General features: G+C 38.9%; 1 pseudogene; it reads left to right on the plus strand.

Annotated features, from left to right (window-relative positions):
• The first annotated feature begins 765 nt into the window (after positions 1-765).
• On the plus strand, positions 766-10,460 carry LOC146390375 (protein-glutamine gamma-glutamyltransferase 2-like; annotated as a pseudogene).
• Positions 10,461-24,709: the final 14,249 nt, after the last annotated feature.

A 24,709-nucleotide genomic window follows, 5' to 3' on the forward strand; every position in this document is an offset into this window, starting at 1 on the left:
GGCTTTGCCGATCCGATCAGCTGTTCATGCTGCTTCCTACGTTAGCGCGAACTATCGCATGTCCGCCATGACCTGCCCGAAACCGGAAGTGACGTCATTTTCGCGGAAATGTAGTTTTTTACCATCAGGGCCTCATGAGCCTATACTGGTGTTTTTAAAAGTTATGTTTGACTTTATGACTTTCTGTGTCATTTCTGGGATGCTTAGGACTCATATTGCACTGCTGGAAATAGTTTATTTTGATGCATATGCTGCTTTTTTGCAAATTTGCACTATAATATTTATTTTCGTTTTTCCTGCAGTATATAAAAATTGGTGTATTTCACAAATAAAACTATGAAGACACTCAAAATAAATTTCCTTTGGTGGGAAACTATTTTGTGCAACTTTTTTGTATTTACAGTTTTGAGGGATAAGCCTCTTAAATTTCTCTAACTAGAAATATGTTAAAAAAAAAAAAACGATTTTCAATTTTTTTGTAGTTTATTGCACTTTTTTGCAATTTATGTAATTACTATGCACTTAATGCATGCATATTATTAAAATCTAGGCTGTAATGGTTGTATTGATGTATAGCAACTTGAAATGCTCCCAAAAATGGCTCTACAACATGTAAAAAAATAATATAAGCTCTGGCGGACTTGGTTCTATGGTAGGTCTTAAAGGGTTAAAATGCAGGAGGCTACAGAATTGGCAACTGTTTTCAGATCCGAGCTGTTGCTTTCCAAACCTGCAACTGTTGTGATTCCTCCAATAACTGAGACGATGGCGAACAGTGAGTAGAAATTATATATTTATATAATTGAATTATCAATATATATAAATGACAGTACATTTGGAACAGATACAGTTTGTCTGAAATTACATAAAATGTGGAAATAAAATCCACATTTTACATTTTTGGTTAAAATTTTCATCAGTATAGAAGGAGGTCAGGAGAGAGGCCATCTGCAGCCATCTTTTAACATCTTGGTGGTTCTGTCATGATGTGGGGCTGCATTTTAGCCATTGATGTTGGCATTTTTGGAGTTATAAAAAAAACAAACGGCAGCCTGGCTGCCTCAGGAATTTAAACACGAGTCTTTAAAATGAATAGGCCTAGTACTACTATTGTTAATAATAACTACAGTTATTGTTATTATTGTCAAAACACTATAAGCCACAAAATGCTCAGAATTACAACAAAAAGCATATAAAGAAAACTAAATATTATCAAAGCACAGCCACCCTTTGGAGGACTTCTTTCAGCCACTACGCAAAGCTGGTGACCACTGGTCAGATCAACCAGTAAATCAACAGCTTTACTTTGACACTGAGCTCTCTCTTCACCACAACAGACCAGTGCAACATCTGCATCCCTGCAGCCATGACTGTGATACATTTGCCAATTGAAACATATTCCCTTATCTCTTATCTCATCTTGTCTCTCATCTCACCACTTTCTTTGCTTCACCTGGAGGTAAACATGTGTTGTTATTTATTTTGCACAGGGTAAGAACACACTACCAATGCAGTGTGATGACAAAGAAGGCAGTCAGCATACAAAAAAGAGCTTCGAATGTCCTTCAAGAAGCTTGAAGAGATATTCCTGAAGACTACTTGCAGACATTTATATTGGAGGCTGTGTTAAATCATTCAGTAAAAAGGACTAGATGTTACAGTCCCTGAAAATGCATTGCTTTAGATGGAGAGACTCTTGAGGGATGATGTTATGAGGAAAGACGGCCCAGATACATCAGCAGGTGTTTATCTGGAGGGCATCAGGTTTAATATGGCGTTATTTTTGTGCCACTATTCTGAGCGCACGTAAAAAAAAAAATTGAGCGCACGTAAAAAAGGTTTGCAGGTGCAAGTGTTGTATTTTGAGGAGAAATTTATTTTGAGCGAAGAAAAGCTAGATTTGAGTGAACAAAATTATCCACACACACACAATAGCAGCCCCTGTCGCTCAGTTTTTGCATTTGCGCTCGCTCGCAATGTGTTGCTTGTGTTCTCAACATTTCTGCCCATGCGCGCTCAACTCTTTCTCTACACCGTTATTTGTGCCACAAAACCAGCCAATCACAGACTTGGATGCAAAATCCCAGAGAGAAGTAAAGCAAGTGTGTAAGTTCATCTCTGAATGTTTGTAAAGCATTCCCGCGTTAAGCTTAACAACCGATATATGGAGCGACTGCCTCTTCTCTCTCCCTCCCTGCTGCTACTTCAATCATGAAACTGATCAATGATCAGCTGATCGGCTTTTGTGTCTCAAGTCCGTCTCTCTTGTTTGTTTATCGCCCACTTCGCGAACAACAGCAGCACGTTTAAGCTTGATAAGCTGTTGTTAGAATTTATTTAATATTACTTTTTACACCAGGATCTTTTTCTACGTAGCTGACGGCTGGTAACTGTGCAGGGGCGGATCTAGCAAAGTTTAGCCAGGGGGGCCGATAGGGCATGAACAGGGAAAAGGGGGCACAAAGACATACTTTTCTTTCTTATTCTCATTTCAAATGTCTAGCTTTTAATAAATAATTATCCGAATCTTACAACCAAAGTTTTAATTTGATAAAATGTAAAATGTATAGAAGTCCATTACTGTATATAGTAACTATTAAGTCTAATATACCCTAGTAAGCTATAGTACTTTTTTCTTTGGGAAGGTACGATCTGTGCAGTCTGCAATTCTGTTGAAGAAAGATGTTGAATCTATTTAATTATTCTTGAAAAATAATCGATTTCTGTGCATTTCTTTCACACTGCATCAAATTAAAGTTGATTACGTCAATTAAGCATCATGAGGTGGAGGGTGGGTGGTTCCCTTTTTTTTTTTTTTTTTTTGCTGGGAGTTTTAGAGCCCTATTAGTTAGGTTGCTTAATATTTCTGCTAAGTACTCTTTAAAATACCAGAATAGGGAGGATGGAGTAGGTTTAAGTTCATTAGATTGATCAGTGTTGCTGAACTATGAAATATTTTGGGTGCAGTGTATTTTTTGCATACAGGTATAACAGAATAGCTTTAGTGTTTTTTGTTGTTTTTTTTAACTTGAGTATGAACTTATACAAAAAGCAGCAAGATATTAAAAAACTGTTTTATTGATTAAAAAACACACTATATCGGATTCATATCGGTATCGGTATCGGACATAAAAAAGTGGTATCGTGCCATCTCTACAAGAAACCAGATGAGTTTCTTATTCTGAGGATGAATACCAGACAACAACTATATCACCATACCAGCTCAGCCAGTTCTAGTTAAAGAAATAAACTTTAGTTTTAATTACTGTCAAAATGTCAATGAGATGAACTGAGAATTTAAAAAAAATCAGTTCAGTTGAATTTCATTAAGTTTAATTCAGTTCTATTCTTATATATTTCTATATTGCCAAATCATAACAACTGTCAACTCAAAATCAAACCACCAGTAGAACCAGGATCAGGGAGGGGCAGCTATCTGCTCCGACCGGTTGGTGGCAACAGAAGAAATGCAAATGAAAGTTCAGTGAATGTTCATGTTTTCACAGTTTTCAAAAGCCTACAGTATGTGAAAGGGGCGTTAACAGAAAATGAATGACAAATTTAAAAGAGGGCATTGCTGGACACAGCAGAGGAATCTATGATCAAAACAGTAAGATAGGAAACCTGTGACTAAAATGCCATCACTCCCACTTCTGAAACATAACTTCATGTAAAACTTCAAGCATGTCAGTTAACAAAGGCTTTTCATATAATGCTGATAATTTATTTGTTTTTTGCACCTACGATAATTAAATTTGTGCTTCTGTTGTGTTTTTTGTTGCAGGAATTAAAAAGGTGAATTTTCACTGCGTGACTAACAACACTGCTCATCGCACCATTGAAATTACAAGAAATCAGCTGATTGTTAGGCGGGGCCAGCCCTTCCTGCTGACCCTGGAAATGGCTCAGCCATTCAGTGTTGGGGACACACTCCTGCTCACTGTGGAGACAGGTAGCCACTTGAACTGGTTTTAAAAGCCAATTTTTCTACCACACTGCTTGTCATCATGCCACATTGCTTCAAAATATTACTGTAAAATAGTGCACTGATAAATAAATATATTACAATATAATGTTTAAAAGTTCTTAATATGGTAGTGTCCACATAGGACATGACTGGTATTATATTTGAACTCAACAATTAACATAACACACGTGTAACTCTACAACATATCCTTTTTATATACTCCAGCTTATTGACAGTCTATTATGGTTAGGCTCTGGTTAACAGACATTGCCTAATCATAGTCATCAGTGACCTGGTGGAAGTAAAGAGGTCAATTGAGGGTAAAGAGATTTTGAAAACAGTGCAAGTAGAGTTTTTGAAGAAAACAACAAAATAAAACTGATTGATCGCTGAAGTGTAACAAGTGCTCTTCCCCCCTTTATCCTTACGTCAGGTCCTGCTCCATCAGAAAGACGTGGAACACGTTCTCAGTTTGGTAACCCGTCTCCCAGGTATACCACTGATGTCAAAGCAATATGGAGGTATGAGATTGACAGGAGTGCTGTCCTGGAGAAGGGCTTTGTGGCCCTCTCTGTGACCCCACCAATTGATGCTCCTGTGGGGAAATACTCCCTGTCTGCAATGACAGATGGTAAAACAATCAGTCTGGGAACCTTGGTGGTGCTCTTCAACCCCTGGTGCTCTGGTGAGAAGCAGTGTTTTAGTCCTGATAAGTAAAACAAAAGAAAAAAGACAGACAATCTGTAACTAATAGAAGTTACTTTCTACACAAAGGAGTTTTTGTTTTTTTGTTTTTATATATGAACTTACCATAGAAGCTGAGTCAGTGTGCTAAAAAATTGCTAAAGATGCTTGCATTATATTTGCATGTGTCTGCAGGTGACTGGGTGTATCTCCCTGATGAAGGAGAAAGACAGGAATATGTGATGAATGAAGAGGGAACCGTCTACACAGGAACATCACACTACATAGGTTAACGGCCCTGGATCTTTGGACAGGTCAGCACCAGAGTGCTGCCATGCTTAGTCTACCATATTTGGCCAATTTATTTGTTTTGAAGGTTACGCAAAAATTGAATGTTAGTTACAAAAAGATTAGCTAGTCAATTATCTTTCAGTTTTATACTTTATATAGACCTGTAATAATTAGTATCGTGTGAAGTAAGAAAGCTGAAAATATATTTGAAAATAAGCTGAAGCATACAGTCCAGCATAATGAAAAACTAAGTACATCCCATGATTTAACAGCTTCTAGAACCTACTTTAACAACAATACACAAAGTTTTGCTTTCTGCATGGCTTTATGACTTTCTTAACTCACTGACCGTTGATATGAGGTTTTTGTGCTAATATGTTCTGTTTGGTTTTTCTCCAAATGTCATTCTGACCAAACATTTGCACTTTGGTCTCATCTGTCTTCTTCTTCCAGAAGTCTTGTGATTTGTTGAGCTGCACTGTAATGTTGTTTTTAGAGAAAACTCATACTTGTCTTTTCTAATTGTACTGTAGAGAACATCAAGATGTAACACTAATTGAGGCCTGTAGAAAAGCTCTGGGATTTTTCCAGTTATCCTGAGTATTGGATGGTTTGACCTTGGGGTGACTTGACATCTAACATCTTTCCTCTTTTATTGTGTCTATTGTGTTATTACAGCCATATGAAAATGATATTTTTACATGTGTATGTTTGAGTTTTGACAGCAACATAAAGTTACAAGAATATAACCAGACAATTATTTAGAGAAACCAGAATCATTAAAACCAGAAGGAATTAGAATTTTTTTTTTCACTTTTTAAAATAATTTTAGGGTCTTTATCTTCCTATATAAAGTGCTTTGAGGCAGCTTTTGTTATGATTTGACACTAGATTTTTTAAGACTTGATTCGAATTTGAATACGACATAAATGCACTAAAACAAACTGGTTTAAAGTATGATGAAGTTGTGATTTTTCTGCTGGTCATAGGTGACTTCTTTTAATAATAATAATACTGCATTTTATTTGTGGCGCCTTTCAGAGACCCAAGGTCACCTCACAAAGAACAAAATTAATAAAAGGAACAATAGTCATAAAATACATAAAATAAGTTAAAATTGCAAAACAGAGCTTGACAACAGATAAAATCAGCACTAAAGTGAATACTAATCAGACTAACAATATTGATGTTTCCATGATGCAGTCACTGGAAGGCAATTGTCAATAATTTTTACATTTAAAAGTTAAATGTTGGTCAAAAATAATAATCATGCAGCAATACGCACCGGTAACATATTCTGTTGGAAATCATCTTTACAATACTTTTATTTTTCTACAAGAGAATTAAGAACATTAAAGTTTACCGTTTAATTTGAAGAATATTTGAAACGCAGTGCCATGAAAAAAGTGGTCTTTGAGCTTCTGACTGGTCACAAATTCATGACAAAGATCCCTAAGCTTACAGCCAGATTAATAATAAATTATTTGGTACTGTGGCTCTAACTTGTGCTTCTTACCCAGTTCGAGGAGGAAATGGTGGACATTTGTCTCAAAATATTGGATGCCAAACTCTAACACAGAAAAGACCCAGCTGGTGACACCTCTGCTCGTTGTAACCCCATCTATGTTAGCCGTGTGATCAGTGCAATGGTAGGACACAAATTTACATACATTACAATCTACATTTAACACTTCATTTAAAAACGTACAAGTTAAGTTTTGAATACTATAATTTACTCTTGTGCAACCAATGGATGAGAAAGAATGCAGCATTTGTCTGATTTGCAGATCAACTCCAATGATGATGAAGGTGTACTAGTGGGACGCTGGGATGGAAACTATAGTGATGGATGCAGCCCCACCTGCTGGACTAGCAGCGTTAGCATCCTTCAGCGCTGGTTTAAAAACCGCTGCAATCCTGTTAAGTACGGACAGTGCTGGGTGTTCGCTGCTGTAATGTGTACAGGTACTGCGAATACTGTGTTGTTTATGTGTAGGACAGTGTCGCCATGAACTTTAATCAAGACCGAGACGTCATTTGACTTGATCATTTTGTTGTCTGTGATTTCAGTGATGCGATTCTTTGGTATTCCATGCCGTGTCGTCACCAACTTTCAATCTGGTCATGACTCAAACAATGGCCTCACTATTGATGAATATTATAATGACTATGGAGTCCGTAGCAAGGAGGCCTCTGAAAATGTCTGGTAAGACATTCAGACAGTCAGTCAGATGTGCAAGCAAAAAGAAAACATAGACAGAGCTATTAGATTATGCAATTTAAAAACGTCTGCGATATAAACTGGAAAGTTTATCTTTCTTGTGCAGGAACTTCCATGTGTGGATGGAGGGATGGATGAAACGACCAGACCTCATGAAAGGTGGTATTTATGATGGCTGGCAGGTCTTGGATCCCACTCCACAGGAAGAAAGTGAAGGTAAAAACTATTTAGTTTTTGTTTAGAAATGAATTCACTGAGACAGATGCACAAAATAATGATTCCAATGAGAAGTACAAACAATTATTTTAAACGTTTTTGTTACATTTGTAAAGTCAGACTTTGCTTTTACTGCTCCAGGTGTATTCTGCTGTGGTCCAGCCCCAGTCAACGCTATCCTACGTGGTGACACAGACGTCAAGTATGATGTACCATTTGTCTACGCTGAGGTCAACGCTGACATTGTCAAATGGATGGTCTGTACCCATGCTTTAGATATACACCTTGTTATAACAGAACTATATGGATAGTATACAGTCTGTGTGTACAATCTGTTTTTCTACATTTTATCTCATTTAATTTTAAGGTGACATCAAAATACTAAAAATTAACCCTTTCAGCTCTTTTTTGCTTCTTATATGTTATTGTTAATTTACAGGACGTAAGACCATTAAGGAGCCCAACATTCACTCCATATTTCTCTGGCTACCAGTTCAAACTCATTCACCATCTCAAATGCAAACAGAGATCACACTTACACCATCTACAATTTAATGGTGATAGCTTCAGCCCAAAAGTTATTCTGAGTGACACACATAAGTTTAGATTTACCAGTGACTTTAGCTTATTCAGTTGTGCAGTCTTGCACAAAGCATTGACTAATTTTCTGTTGCTATGTCTTATTTCTCAGATCAGTCCTGACGGTTCAAAGAAGAAAATGTACACTGACTCCATGTCAGTGGGTCAGAGCATCTCTACCAAGGCTGTTGGCTCCCAGGGAAGAGTTGACATCACTAACAGCTGCAAGCACAGGGAAGGTAAAACAAATCCACAATGCTCATTTGCATTGCACATATTAACTGGACATATTATTTTGATAACTGTTCAGTAACATCCTAGAACAACTGCTAAATGCAGTTTCAATTCAAATGATCCCAGAGAACTTTTGAACTGAAAAACTGAGATCACAAGATGAGATCTGTTGTCTTAACAAAAAGTAAGATAGTATTAGTTAATTCCAGTATTAATTCATTCTATTTATGATCCATTAGTTTGGAACATCCAAGATGCAAGATGAAGCTAGTCCCTAATTAAATTTTACTACAAACAACTAATTGCCAGATCAAAACTAACTCAGTCACTATCAAAGAGCCATTAGTAATACCCTAAAAACTAACCAGACTACTACAGGCTTTGAGAGTTATGTTGATGAGTATTTCCCTACAGGGAGCACAGAAGAGAGAGACATCTTCAAACGTGCAGTCAGCATGAACTCGAAGGAAGGTCATAGATGTGACATAGAAGAGGCACCCCAGAAAATTCAGTTGAAAATTGAAGAGGTAAAACTCAAAATACACGGCTTGGAAAACTTTGTGTTATTACAGCATGATATAAAAAGCATCTGCTTTGGAGGACATACCTCTAGTAAGGTATAACACTATCTTAGGAAAATATGTTTTTATTTGGTATGTGTATGTTTTTATAGACCCCTTCTTGGAATGAGCCTAGAAAAACCAATCAACTTCCTGGAATGGACCTATGAAAATCAAAGTCCTCACTGCCATGTTTACCTTTGTACCATATGCAGCATGGCTTCTATTTTTTGGTCTCTTAGCAAAAGTCTCCCCTTGTAGTTGTGCTTCTGCAAGATCCATTGGATCTCATTAAATGTGTCTTAACAGGGATCCTTAAACTTTTTTAATGTTTTTTTTCAAGAAGTGGAAAATATCAAAGGGAACCAAACCTGGCCAATAGTGCAGGTGATGAGTTACGAATATGTTGATTTGGTCAAAAACCCCAAAAATGTTGGAAATGATTTTAGGCTAACTTTGACAGTAGTTGGTGATTGCTCTTTGCCCATGTGAAACCAGTGTTTAAATCATACAGAGTGTAACTGATTGGAACAGGAGAAATTATTTAAGAATAGCAGCTAGAAGCCTGGAGGCTTTCTGGACATGCCTGTAAGGATGATTTTGAACACCAATGAGCAAATAAAAGTCACTTGAGGCCTGTTTTAACTCTATGATGGACTGGCGACCTTTCCAGGATGTGCCTTGCTTGTGATACCTGGGACACACTTCAGCCTCACCTGATACAGTTTTTTGTTTTTTATTTGCAACTTGTGGTGCTTAAAATCAAAATTCAATGTTTGAAATGTTCGGAACAACGATGTTGTTTTTTTGTTTGTCCGTTTTTTTTTTCTGAAACAAAACCTGAAAAAATTGACAACATTTTGATTTCAGGGACAGAAAGAAAGTCAAAAATGGTTTTGTCCTATTTTCTCTTTAAACACCAGGAGATCAAGGCGATAAATGGCCAGGACATTAAACTGAGGCTCAAGCTGAGCAGAAAGGATCAAATCAAGAAGCCGTCGGTTCTCCATGTCAACGCTCAGGCCATGAGTTACAACGGCAATCCAGCGGGCAACATCCTGAAAATACAGCAATCTCTGCTACTGCTCTTTGGACATGGTCTGCAGTTATTATCTCATAATTCTGTTCAGCATTGAAATTTATTTTTAAAAAGTAACAAATAATATAGATTTCTATGATTTGAGGCTGCTATTTCAAACTCCACCCCAAGACTCAGAAATTAAAGAAATTAGATTGATTCAAGATGTCATTGCATCATCTCAGCAGTTCAAAAAATATACTGGTTTAAAAAACTCTTGTCAAAAAGGAAATAAAGAGAGAAATAATTAAATACTTATTTTTTTATCCATAGCCTTTTATTTTGATTAAAATTTAGTTTTAAAGAATTGAAGTGGCCACAAAAGACTTTCAGATTTTGATTTATGCTGCATAAACAAATCTAAGTTTCCTCTTTTTGTCTTAGGTCATAGGTTCGCATCCAAACAGGGGCTTGAAGTGAAATAAAAAATAAAAATATTTTATTAATATTATGTAAAAAAAAAGTTTTTCTATTGACAGTGACAAGCAAGAGTTAGAGCCAAACGCCACGCTGAGGATGAAGATTACCACGACTCCCTACAGAGTTGGACTGAAGACCGTGGTTGCCAACTTCGACTGCAGCAGCTTCAGAGACATAAAGAGCTCCTGCATCGTTGACGTTAAACCATGAAGCTCTGGCTTCATTTACAGCTCCCTCTGTGTTTCTGTTTTTTTAGTTTAAGCTGGGATAGATTAATCTAGTAAATCTTGTTATTACTATTATCCATAATAACTTTACTATAGTCAAAGGTTTGTTTTTACTTGCTGGGATATAATCAAGTAGGTTTTTATTTCAAAGATGTAAAGTGCCCTACATTTTCAGAGATATGCTTTACGACGAACAGTTACCATAATTATTAATAAATAATGAGTAATGTGGTCGTTTTCATAAAAGAAGAGGAAAAACACAAATTTTGTGATATTGCTTTGTAGCTTTTCTCTGTTTGTGCATTAATTATTATTGGGTTTAAATGATTGTGGGAAAATTATGAAGCTCTACATTTATCTCATCTCTTTAACAAATTTGAATATAACGGTGATGGGCTGAAACAACGTTTTAGGCTGTAAATTTCACTGCAGATATGAACCTTCCTTTCATATCAAAAATCCTTGAAAGAGTAGTTGTCAAACAGCTAACAGATCATCTGCAGAGGAATGGTTTATTTGAAGAGTTTCAGTCAGGTTTCAGAGTTCATCACAGCACAGAAACAGCTTTAGTGAAGGTTACAAATGATCTTCTTATGGCCTCTGACAGTGGACTCATCTCTGTGCTTGTCCTGCTAGACCTCAGTGCAGCATTCGATACTGTTGACCATAATATCCTATTAGAGCGATTAGAACATGCTGTAGGTATTACAGGTACTGTGCTGCAGTGGTTTGCATCATATCTATCTAATAGACTCCAATTTGTACATGTAAATGGAGAGTCCTCTTCACACACTGAGGTTAATTATGGAGTTCCACAGGGTTCAGTGCTAGGACCAATTCTGTTTACATTATACATGCTTCCCTTAGGCAGCATCATTAGAAGACATAGCATACATTTTCACTGCTATGCAGATGACACCCAGCTCTATCTATCCATGAAGCCAGATAACACACACCAATTAGTTAAACTGCAGGAATGTCTTAAAGACATAAAGACCTGGATGGCCGCTAACTTTCTGCTTCTTAATTCAGATAAAACTGAGGTTATTGTACTCTGCCCTGAAAATCTTAGAAATATGGTATCTAAACAGATTCTTACTCTGGATGGCATTACCTTGGCCTCCAGTAACACTGTGAGGAACCTTGGAGTCATTTTTGACCAGGACATGTCCTTCAACGCACATATTAAACAAATATGTAAGACTGCTTTCTTCCATTTGCGCAACATCTCTAAAATTAGAAATATCCTGTCTCAGAGTGACGCTGAAAAACTAGTTCATGCATTTATTACTTCCAGACTGGACTACTGTAATTCATTATTATCAGGATGTCCAAAAAACTCACTGAAAAGCCTTCAGCTAATCCAAAATGCTGCAGCAAGAGTACTGACAGGGACTAGAAAGAGAGAGCATATTTCTCCTGTTTTGGCTTCCCTTCATTGGCTTCCTGTTAAATCCAGAATTGAATTCAAAATCCTGCTCCTCACATACAAGGTCTTAAATAATCAGGCCCCATCTTATCTTAATGACCTTGTAGTACCATATCACCCTATTAGAGCACTTCGCTCTCGCTCTGCAGGCCTACTTGTTGTTCCTAGAGTATTTAAAAGTAGAATGGGAGGCAGAGCCTTCAGTTTTCAGGCCCCTCTTCTGTGGAACCAGCTTCCAGTTTGGATTCGGGAGACAGAAACTATCTCTACTTTTAAGATTAGGCTTAAAACTTTCCTTTTTGCTAAAGCATATAGTTAGGGCTGGACCAGGTGACCCTGAATCCTCCCTTAGTTATGCTGCAATAGACGTAGGCTGCCGGGGGATTCCCATGATGCATTGAGTTTTTCCTTTCCAGTCACCTTTCTCACTCACTATGTATTAATAGACCTCTCTGCATTCAATCATATCTGTTATTAACCTCTGTCTCTCTTCCACAGCATGTCTTTTATCCTGTCTTCCTTCTCTCACCCCAACCGGTCGCAGCAGATGGCCCCGCCCCTCCCTGAGCCTGGTTCTGCCCGAGGTTTCTTCCTGTTAAAAGGGAGTTTTTCCTTCCCACTGTCGCCAAAGTGCTTGCTCATAGGGGGTCATATGATTGTTGGGTTTTTCTCTGTATCTATGAAGCGCCTTGAGACGACTTTTGTTGTGATTTGGCGCTATATAAATAAAATTGAATTGAATTGAAATAGATTATACAACTAAAAGCCAAAGAGGGAAATTAGCCACATTAGCAGAATAATGGAAATATTTTGGTGGTGAGCAACAGTTTGATCCCAGTGCTATTTATGGACAGTCCACTGATAATAACAAATTACTTTCCTTGCAAATGTCATATCTGTAGTTTACTCTGGAATCCAATATTTAAAACAATGTAATAGGATATATTAAAGGCAACAACAAATAAAAACAGTTTTTTGTCTTTGTCATGGTTTGCAGTTTGGCAGGCAGGAGGTAGGACCCAAACCCAGGACCCCTAAAAGGGAAGTAAATTCAAAATGGCAGCTTATTGTTGGAAAAACTCAAATGTTGAATACAACAAACTAAATTAGGAACTAGAAACTCGAACTAGGCAACAAGGAAACAAGGAAACAAACCTGGAACTGAGAACCAGGAATTAGACAGGAGCATGAGGGAAACACCGATGTGAGGGTACATGATAGGGCTGGGCGATATATCGGTTTTTAAAATATATCAATATGCTTTTGTACGAGATACAAGATGTGACAATATTGTTTATTGTCTATGTTACGTTATAATTAACTAGTGGAGCTGCAATTTCGTCCACTTTTGTCTCTATGCAGCGTTACTCTGCCCCGCCTCACTCCTTCACTGAACACAACTACCCATCCCCCATCGCTTCACCTGCAGGCAGCAACAAGATAGACACGGCAGCTATCAAAGAGGAGCTGGTCGGTAAAAAGAAAACATTTGGACATTACTATTATTATTATTACTACTATTATTTGGAGATTGTTCGGATTCAAAGTGTCAGATGAGCAGCAGAATAATGGATTCTGTAGAGAATATCGGGAAAGCGTCCCGACAAAGGTTTGAGCACTACTAGTATTTTCACCATTTACAACAGCACCATTAAGTGCAAAATGAAGAGTGTGTGAAACTGTGTGATGTATCCCAGACCGCCAAGTCTCCCAGCCTCCTGCCCCGAAACAATCAACCTTACAAAACTCATATACCATATTTTTCGGTCTATATGGTACACTTAAAAACCTTGAATTTTCTCAAAAATCAACAGCGCACCTTATGTCTGAATTCTGGTTGTGCTTAATGACCTTGAACCGATTTTATGTGGTACACGTCGCTCAAAAATCCGTCAAAAATGTTTTAGTACGACTTTTGTAAGCTTTGAAGCAGCATTGCTTGATGGACTACCCTTACGGCTACCGTAGTCAGGAGCCTGGCAGAGTAATACGTACTGTGCTTTAACATAATACAACCAGATTGTATGTAAGGACCCCAAAATGGCACCTGTTAAGAGACACGTTTAAGAAGTTGATTTCAAACTGAAGGCTGTCAGTCACGCAGGAGAACGTGGGAATAGAGCAGCTGCGAAATCTGTCTGTCTGTGTTATTATGCTCAGTGTCTTTTACGCTACGTTCACACTGCTGGTCTTAATGCTCAATTCTGATTTTTTGATCAAATCCGATTTTTTTGTCTGCTTGTTCACACTACAAATAAAATGTGACAGCAAACACGCTCCTGTGTGCATGCGCAAAAGAAGATGTCACACACAACGCGCTCTGTTTAGATCCAGACCAAACAGTATTGTTTGACTGATGGCCGTTAATATAAAGACTTGTGTCGGACTTTACGTTTTCCAATTTTGCTGTAAGTTATTGTGTTATTTACATATGGCTAGTTCTAGAGACTTATTCATCATGAAGAAAACAAGACAGTCAGCGATCGATCGATTTTCCTTGCAAGGGAGGCCTCGTCTGTGTCTAACACGAAAATGACCCCAAATCCGGCCTCCTCCTGCTGCCTTTTATTGAGAGACAGTTCACACAAAACACATCACAGCAAAGCAACGCCACATGGTTCTAAGACCATTGTATGTATATGTGTGAACTTCTGTAAGAATGTGTGTGTGTGTGTGTGTGAGCTTACATCAAAAAGACTCTCACAAGGATGTGTCTGTAATAAAAGACTACAGCCCCCCACCCAGAACCTCGAGAATCTGGGGAGGGGGACAGTGGAATTCCTTTTGTAGAGATGGCAAGCATAAAAATGACAACATTTAACAATTCACTCTAACAAAACCCGCTGTAAAGTCCGAACTGGCTGACGAACGTAGCTCCAAAAGCGTTTGTCTGTCATACCAAGTGTATGATCGCGCTGTGCGCACAGAAATAGAAAGCAGTACAAAATAAATAATACAATTTTTGCTGAGATGACTGGGAGCTGTCGTTGGTGCAGCCATCTTACGGCGCAACCGGAAGAAAAAAAAAAAGATGTCATCTGCTGACATCTGGTTGAATTCACTTGTGTAAATCCACAAAGAGCAGCAGGTCAGCTGATCACAGCCTGTACATTGAGAAAATCTACTGAAGCTCTCAATAGAAATTATGGGAGTTGTGATTCTTTTCCAGACACTGAGTCATTACAACTGATTTTAGGGTTCCTCCACCTGCTGAATCCACTTTAACCCCTGACTCCTCATTTTCCTGTTTAGAGACAAAGTCGCCCTCTACAATGTAGGCAACAGAAAATAGAGCCACTTTTTATTTTCCTTCTTTTTCTCTGCTCATGAGGCAGAGCTCAGCTACTTTTTACTTTCTTACTCTGAGTACATTTCAGAGCCTGTACTTTTTCACTTTTACTTAAGTAAAGACATTGAATCAGTACTTTAACTTTTACTGGAGCATTTTTTAACACAGGTATCTGTACTTCTACTTAAGTACAACATGTGTGTACTTTTGCCACCTCTGCGTATCAGCCACATTAAAGTCTCCCTCTTCTGTGGTGCCGCCTTTATGTGTTAAAGTCTTCTTCATCATGATCTTGTTTCACCTCTGAGGGGAAATTTTGATGTTGGTCCTCTTTGTCTGTTCACTGCCTGCTGGAAACTTACCTGCTCGCTGCCGCTGCTCTTCCTCTCAGCTTCCTGGAGTAAGTCTGAAAACTCACCCGCCTGCCCTCCTGTCTGCACCTCTGCTCTGAAAAAGGAAAGGAAAGGTTAGACATGTTGTTCTCCTCACTCCACCACACACCTGGAGAAACCCCCTCTCTGCAGCGCTTGGCCTTGACAGCACAAGGTCCTGGACCACGTTTACACGTCTTCATAAGTTAACAGATGTGAAGTATTTTCACATACGGCCCTTAAAGCTTTTGTTAAAATGCTCCACAACACTTGGTTCAATCTGGCTTTATGCAGAGAAATGTGTGATGTTAAACTGAACCATCAGCTGATGGAAATGTTTATTATTAAACTCCTCGTCTTCATCTGTTGGAAGTTTAACAGGTACACGTCCCTCACTCATCCTCAAAAGCAGATGCAACAGATGCTCCTGCCTTGGTTTGAAGACACCTGCATGCATACTTAGAAAATCCATCTGTACATGTCAGTAAGTGTCTCACATTATCATTATCTGCACAATATTCACCCATATCAGCCAAATCAGCCTCAAACTGTTTGTCGATTCCACCAATCAAAACTCTATTTCTGGGAAAAAGTCTTCTTGCTGGTTTATGAAGTGTGTAAGTATCCTCCCTCTTTAAACAATGACAATGTTTCACCTCCAGTAGTGACAACATTACACCTGCTTATTCCCCTGCAGCTTTGAGAGGGTTATTCACACTGCCCAAACCCACCAAGTGAGCAGGGTCATGATATCATTTATGTCATGTGTTTTCCACACATGAGTGTTGTGAACACTGAGTGTTTTATGTCACAAAACACAAACAAGCTAATTTTTCACAGTTTCAACGATTCACTGGATAAATTTACATCTGAGATAAAAACATGTTTTAGTGAAAAACTGCACATCCATGTTGTTTTCTGGAACACAGGTTCAGAGTGACTTCCCAACAACCTGCAGACAACATTGTGCTTTTGTTTCTGTGTCAGGTACAAAAAGGTGAACCTTATACACACCTGATTAATGTTTATGGGATTTATCTTGCTGGTAATGATGCTTTGGTTTGTCATTTTGTTAACAACATACACCCTGTTTCTGTCTGTCATCACTATAGCTGCATGTGTACAATGTGCATATTGATGTTATGTAACAACGAGGCGTGTGTCGACAAATCCAGGAAGTCTTTGATGAAGCTCATATTCAGGCTCACTTCTTTAAGGGACGGTGATGTCACCGATGACATCTGAAGTCTCGCTGGTTCAGAAAGTGTTTCGAGTGTTGGTGCGAGTTACGAACAGTTTCAGCTGTGACACAGAGGAGCTTGTTTCCATGGAGCCTGCTAAAAGGAGAAGGGTTTCCTCCTGTGTGGCAACACTTTGAGCTGATCTTTCTCAGTAAAATATTACACATAATGTTCACGTGAATGATGAAATGTGTTACTGCTAAAATACTCACAAGCTTTTGTTTTTTTTTTATTCCAAGGTGAAGTGTTTGTTTTGTACCAAGCAACTGGGGTACAACAACAACAACAACAACAACAACAACAACAACAACACCTGATCTATGGGTATCATCTAGGCAGAGGTGCATAGATGCAAACCTTTACAGGCCTGCTGTGGGATACTCTCCTCAGTACCATGTGAAAGGGTTTTCCAAAGTCGGGGAGATTTTACCAAAAAGAGAAACAAGCTCATTCCAAGCACAATGGGAGAAAAACAGAATTGATTTCTTAATAAAAATGAATAAAGTCACCATCACCTCAGTATTCAGGAGCACACTCTCTGTCCCATCATTTGAAAACACTGCAACAGTTTTAACATCAACATCTCCCGTCCTCTTGGATTTATCTAAACAAACTGTAATCAGACTGATGAGTTTGTTAATATTTGTGCGCTGTTCACAGTGTTGTTAGTTTTGGTCTAAAATATTCTGACTTGAGCTGTTTGCACCGTAGAATTTATTGGCATGTTGCACCTGTTGCTGCTGGTGCTTTGACATTTCAGCAGACATATCAGTGTCACATACATTGTGTTAATTCAGCATGAGGTCAGAAATACATGAAAACAGCTTAAAACAAAAATGCTGGAGACCAGGAAAGCAGTCCAAAGAAATCAAAGTTCCAGCAGCAGGAGCCCAAAACTCAACCTGAGGAGCTGGGTCAACCATGAGTCCAGTTTAGGGGGCCCACCCTCAGGCCAACGGCATAACAGTCCATAGTGAAGAGTGGCAGCGGTGCAGGCAACTGAGCAGATCCAGACGCCGGACGCGTGCAAGACGGCGGCGGCGACTGAGCAAACGAGGGCCTGGGCGACGATTCTCGGGCACCGGGCGTACTGGTGGAGGCTTGGTGGGTGCAGAACCAGACGATGGTGTGGTAACCACAGCCGACGAGACTGGACCAGATGGCAACGTGGCAGCCGCAGGCGATGGAGCAGATGGTGGAGCAGATGGCGGATGAACGGGCTCACCAGAGCCGCCAGCGGAGACGAGGAGGTGCCGGAGCAGTTCTCCTGAACCCCCAGCAGAGTCGAATGCAGAGCCAGCAGGTGGGGAAAAGTCCGGCTGAGGCAAAGCTAACTGTAGCTGCACAGGGCACATACAGTGCTAACAGTCTGTCTGAGCTTTGTCAGAAAGATGCAGTCCTCAGCTGAGCTGCCCTGGGAACAGGAACTGGAAGTGGAGAGCGGAGCTCAGGAGCAGTAACAGTCACTGGGCAAAGTAGGTTAATGGTGCCAAAGACAGTTTCAACTTGACACCGAGGTGTCACTCTGAATAATGTCTTTAGAGTTCAAACACACAGTAGCGGAGTTATCTGATTCAGGAGATACAGAGTCCACAGAAGACGAAACAGTGCTACTGTTGATCTATTTTTACTTATTTATTTATTTGTTTATTTGATGGATCCGCCTTCCCCTTGTGTTGATCATTCTCACCTGCTGGTAAGCCTCAGTCCTGAACTCCTCCTCCCTGTATGGTTGAATGTGAAGTTGCTTTCCCTGTCTGGATAATAAATCTTGGAAGCACATCTCCTCCCTCTTTTTAGTATAAAGAACCTGTGCACCTGACTGTGTTAAACATATAAATATGCATTAAAGCCACTAAAGTGTCTTATAGTCCCTGTTAACACATGCCCGCTGACACATGATACACAGTAATATGTGTTTGAATACAACCTGAAACCTGTTAATGTTCTGATCTAACAGCAGATTTCTCCACATGCAGGACAGAGAAATTCCTGGATCTGTCACACAAAAAGTGGAAAATATATTTGTTTGACATTTTAATCACAATAACAAAGAAATAAACTGTTGGTAGATCCACTTTTTACAACGAATCATTCATCAGTAAAAATCTAACTCAAATCAAATACAACAAATTCAACATTCATATAAAAAAATCCAACCCTGCAGGGATCAAACATCTGATCAAACACCAGGGTTGGACACAGACTTTCTAATCTGACATCACAAAGTTATTCTGAAGCTGTAAATCTAATTAAAAACTCCCCAAAACTACTATGAGAAAACCCTTAAAAGGTTCAGTGATAGAAGAAAAATCCTTTACATCTAAAATCAACAGAGGTTCCTGATAAATAGACTAATAAACAGAGAATAGCTGAACAGTTTCTGTGACACAGACGTAAAAATGCATAAATGCTCCATGATTTTCATTTCTATCCATCATCTTGAACACTGACTATAAATGTGTTCACTTCATTATTGTGTGATTTGGTTTCTTCACGTGTCTCTGTGTCTGAAAAATGACATTAAATGTCATCACTCTAAATACAATAATAACAATATAAAAAACCTCAAAGAGTAAAATGTTTTTTTGTTACATTTTAAAAGTTCAAACCTCAAACACATTAAGTTTACAGTCATATATGATCAAGAAAATCAACAATCTTCACATTTCAGAAACTGGAACCAGCTTTAAATGTGACTAAAATAATGATAAAACAATCAATTCTCTAATCATTGACTAACTGATGAATCACTGCAGCTCCAATATATTGTTGCATTTGACAACCCACTACAGCAACTACAGAATAAAACCACTAACCAGACTGATGACAGATTTCAAACATGCTGAATATGAAGAGTAGTATCATTTAAACTCACATGATTATCAGCCATAAGAACAAATTCAGATTTATATTGATGTAAGGTATATAAATGTAAGTACAGTTTGAATCAGTGCAATATTATTTTCACACATCAATGGACCACTGAACTTCTCAGCTTCTAAAATGTAAAGCCTCATTTAGAAACTACACAAGTACATATAATGGTCAGGGATCAACATGAACCTGTCTTCTCTGTTTGACTTTAATCAACTCTGCAGTGGCTCCAGGTCCAAGACTAAGTCCAGCATAGAGCGGCTGAGTGAATGTGGTCTGGACTCTGTGGAGGAGAGTCATGGTTTCAGAGACGCTGTAGAAAGACAGAATACCTGCTCTGTGATCCAGGTACACTCCTAATTCACTCCTGAATGCTTAAACCCTAACTGTGATTCTTATAGCACAATTTCTAAAACTATTAATACTTATAGCAAAACCACTCACTGAGTTTGCAAAACTAAAAGCACAAACACTGCTTTGCACTCAGTTTGCCATTTTGTAACACACACTTTGCAAACCTGTAGCTACAATCCACTGCACAGCACTCTTTTTGCAGAACTGTAAACACAACTCACTGCTTTACACTCAATTCCCAAATGATCAACGCACTCCTAGCAAAACTATACACATTTACGGCCATTATTTACACTATTTTGCCAACTGTCTGGCACACTGTCACATGTGAAAACTTTTTTAGATAATTAGTTCATTTTGCAATCAGCCTAAGCACTATAATACAGGTAAGCTCTGTGTGTGGAGTACAATAGAGGGAGCAGGAAGAGTGAGAAGTAGAAGAGGCCGAGGAAGAGGACGTGGAGATGAAGTAGTAGGATGAAGAGGACGACAAGGACAAGGAGGAACAAGAGGAGGACGAGGAGGGGGGAGAGGAAGGGTAAGAAGAGTAAGAAATAGAATTGCTGATGACATTAGAGCTACAATAGTGGACCATGTAATCAACCGTGGAATGACCCTGAGGGAAGCTGGCCAACGGGTCCAGCCTAACTCGAGCCGCTACACTGTAGCAAGCATCATTAGGACATTTTGAAATGAGAATCGGTTAGTACAGTCACTTTGCACTACGATCTGTAGCACTGCCATATGCCAATGAGAAACACAACAATACCATAGATGTAAAAATACTGAAATTGTTACTTTACAGAATTGCTAGACGACCAGATGCTGGGGCAGAGGAAGCATGTTCACTGCAGACCAAGAAACCCATATAGTCAATATGGCGATTGCAAATAATCCTATACTTGGAAATAAAAACTTGTGTTTGTTTTGATGTGTGTAAATAAACACCAGTACTTGAAGTTTGGATCCCTCCATGTTTACAGACCTATGAGAAAAGTATGACCTCAATCTGACATGGCCTACCTTGTGCACAGAGAAAGCAAAAGCCAGATGTGTTTTGTATTCATACCATCAGTGTGCAGTTGGCGCATTGTGTGCTTAGTAGATGATGGCTTGTGTGTACTGTTTGATACGAAAACACCATTTTTACGAAGATGTGAAGAGTTAATCTAGCTGTGTTCGCTTTTGCAAGAGTACTACAATGTTTTGATAATTGGGTGACAGGTTTTCTTATTTGTGTGTAGAGTTTTGCAAAAATAGCCAATAGTTACAAAAAATGTGCTTAAGCCATCAGAAAAAACTGTAAGTCAGAGCTACTGTGATTGATCACGTCCTTGTCCATGGTATGACAATGAAGGAGGCCGGACTAAGGGTACAACCAAACATCAGTAGATTCCACCATACTCCCCCTTCCTGAACCCAATTGAAGAATTCTTCTCCGCATGGCGGTGGAACGTTTAGGAACGCCAACCTTACACCAGGGTAAATCTCTTGTAAGCAATGGAACTGGCCTGTGGTGACATGGGTGTGGAGGCATGTCAAGCCTGGATACGGCATGCCAGGTTTTTTTTCCCTCGTTGCCTGGCCAGAGAAAATGTGGCCTGTGATGTAGATGAAGTCCTGTGGCCTGACCCAGTATGGAGAAATGATGCTGTGGCGGAGTAATGCACTTATATTTGTGTGCTTCTACGTACAAGTGCTACATGTAAATGCACAGGATTTCTGTTTTTTGGCAAATTCTCTTTTCTATGTACAAGTGTTAGAAATGCCCAGGTATTTTGTTTTCAACATGCATTTAGCCTAAATAAAGATTTATTTCTACCGCTTCATGTCCTGAGCATTGTGTTTTCCTTGTTTCTATGTAGTGTTTAGTGACTACTCAGTAGAGTATTTAATTTAGATTGACTTGAGGCATGATTTGATGGCATAGTTCAGTTTTGAATTGTTTTGGGGTGAAAGTTTGGTTTTGCAAGAAGAGTCAGAGGTTTTGTGAATGCAGCTTGAAAATTGGGTTTTGTGTTCACAGTGTGGGGAAAAGGAGATCAGCTTTCCAGGAATGTGTCTTAGCAATCGAGAAAAACTGTAACGTGCTAGCAGCTCATGAACCGTTTGTCTCATTTCCACCTAAAATCCATCTCAGCTGGAAAGAAAGAACAACGAGGCTGAAGGTGGAAACTTAAATGAAGAAAAAACTAACATCCTGTGTGCTGAATAAGACACAGGATTAAAATCAGTAAATGCAGCAGAGTTTCAGATTCACAATAACAAGATTAATCTGTAGTGTTTAAAAAATAAAGCTGTAAATGAATCCTGAAAGTCTGAACTCACAGCTGCAGTCTGACAGTTTTATGAGATCAGAATTTAAAGAAGCCGATCACTTTCCCTGATGGTCTCCTCGTCTCATTTTTCAGGGTGTCAATAGAAAATACCTTTAAACAACATAACCAGAAATGTTTGTATTTAATGAAGCTTGGCTCTGATGACCATGTTCAGTTTGTTTTTAGGTAAATATTTCATTTTGCCTCTGGTTTGTATTTCCAGGTATGTTTTCTGTTGTCTTATATCATCTTCTGTAAATCATCAGTACCATTTGTTATAGTTAGTTAAAAAAATAGACAGAAAATTCAGAAAAATTCAAACCCATAAAAATAAATATGTATTTACAATATGTACACAGAAAGATTCAGAAAGGCAGCGCTCTGTGCTACAACATCCATCAGTAACCAGAAGAGTAAGAAATAATCTCTCCCTTCAGGCACATTAATGATTACGGCTGTGAATTCAATCCCAGCATAACAGGAGCCTGAATTAACATAAGTCATGTTACACAGCACACATCACTTCCTGTAATTAAAGCAGCTCAGAGTCTTTTGTTGATGTGACTGATGATTCGCTCTGATCCAAAGTTGGTCCTGCACAGAGAATCCTGTCAGTCCCAGTTTGTTTTTCTGAGACACTCAACATCTCTACATCAGCATAGAGGTGTCGTCGGCTTAATTTCTTTCTCAACACAACCCACAGAAAAAAAACACTAAGATTAAAGCTACTGCTGCTGTCACTCCAATTATGATATCTTTTTCTTGTTGATATTAAAGTTGGTCTCCGAGGTTTGAGCTGATCAGCAGCTTCTGTAAAAGACAAAAAAAATCTTAGTTGCCATTTGTTCATGTCTAAAATGGATATTTGCAACTAACATACTGAATTTGAGTCATGTAAGAATAGATTATGGTAGTATTAGGGATTTAGCTGTATGAATCATAGTAAAACATTATATTCATTATTCATTTAAGTAGGTCATAGGTCAGGCTACTAAACATTCACACATAGAGCACACACAGAATTGGGAGAATAGGTCAGAGGTTCATGTGAGAAGCAGAGGCGACAGAATGCTGCCGTTACTGGGACACAGTGTTGGTGAGCCAAAGCTGGGAGAACACAGTGTGAGAAGAAGTGGGCAGCAAGGACACGAGATAAGGAGGCAGGAGATAGAGAGGGATCAGGAGGCACCTAGTTTTGAGAGACAAAGGTTGTGGATGTTTGTGTTGGAGAATCATTACCCTGTTTTAGGTTGCATTATACTTCTGATTTAGAAATTGTGAAATTATTACACAGATTTGTATTACACTATACTGCTGATTTATTATTGTGAATCAGTTACACTGTTTTATGATGCATTATGCTGCTGATTTATAAAGAAATACTGTTTGCAGAGAATCGTGGCCTTGCTTTCCTGATTACAAAGATACCAGAACATACTGCACGGGAGATTCTCCCTCATCTCACACAGGAGGAGAAAAGCAGGAAGCCAAGGTTGTAACTTAGGCTCACTGAGAGAGAAAGAATGTGGATGTTTACGTTTTTATGACTTTGTCCACATCTCCCGTCCGGACGCTTGTAATGCTCGAAAGTGTTTGTATGGAATAAAGAGAATTGTATTGATTAAAGTGATTGTTGATTGAGCATTAAAACACTGAGTGTTGTTCTTCTTTCAGCCCGAAGATCAAAAGAATTGGACTTTTTAACAGTCATAAATGAAAATTCCAGCACAAACAGTTCACAGAAGCTAAGCAGTCAATTTTAGCAACGCAGTGAGAGCTATTGCAAAAAAAGGTAATAATCAGCTAACCGGTGACATTGAGCTGAAACCATAATCTGTCCTTACTTTACACTTGGTGACAGTGGGAAGGAAAAAGTTGATTTCAAGAGGAACAAACCTCCAGCAGAACTAGGCTCAGGGATGGGCTGACATCTCCCTCGACTGGTTGGGGTGAGTGGGAAAAAGTCTGACACTTGGATAAAGCACTTGGAGCTTGAGACTGCGGATACAAATTTCTAGCTTATGCCCTTTAATATGCTGAGAAATCAGAGCGATGAAAAGCTGGAGAATCATTAGATTTTTACTTTTCAGCTGTCTGTAAATGAACGGCTATGTTTCAAAAGAAACCGTTAACAGCTAAATCAGGATCATTTTACTTTAATGTGCTCTTTAGTGATGTGTCGGTTGCGAACGAAACGTCTCTTAGAGCCGACTCTTTGAAGTGAATGGAGCGATCCGGCTCCTTATTGGGAGCTGTGGTTATTTTCTTTCTTTCTCTCTCCCTCTCTCTCGCACTTTTTTTTGCTTCACTCGTGAGTCTTGTGCTCGTGCTGAGCAGACGGGGGAGGGGCCGT

This window comes from Perissodus microlepis, chromosome 3, assembly GCF_051167445.1.
Source record: "Perissodus microlepis isolate ML-2025 ecotype Zambia chromosome 3, ASM5116744v1, whole genome shotgun sequence".
Classification (NCBI taxonomy): Eukaryota; Metazoa; Chordata; class Actinopteri; order Cichliformes; family Cichlidae; genus Perissodus; species Perissodus microlepis.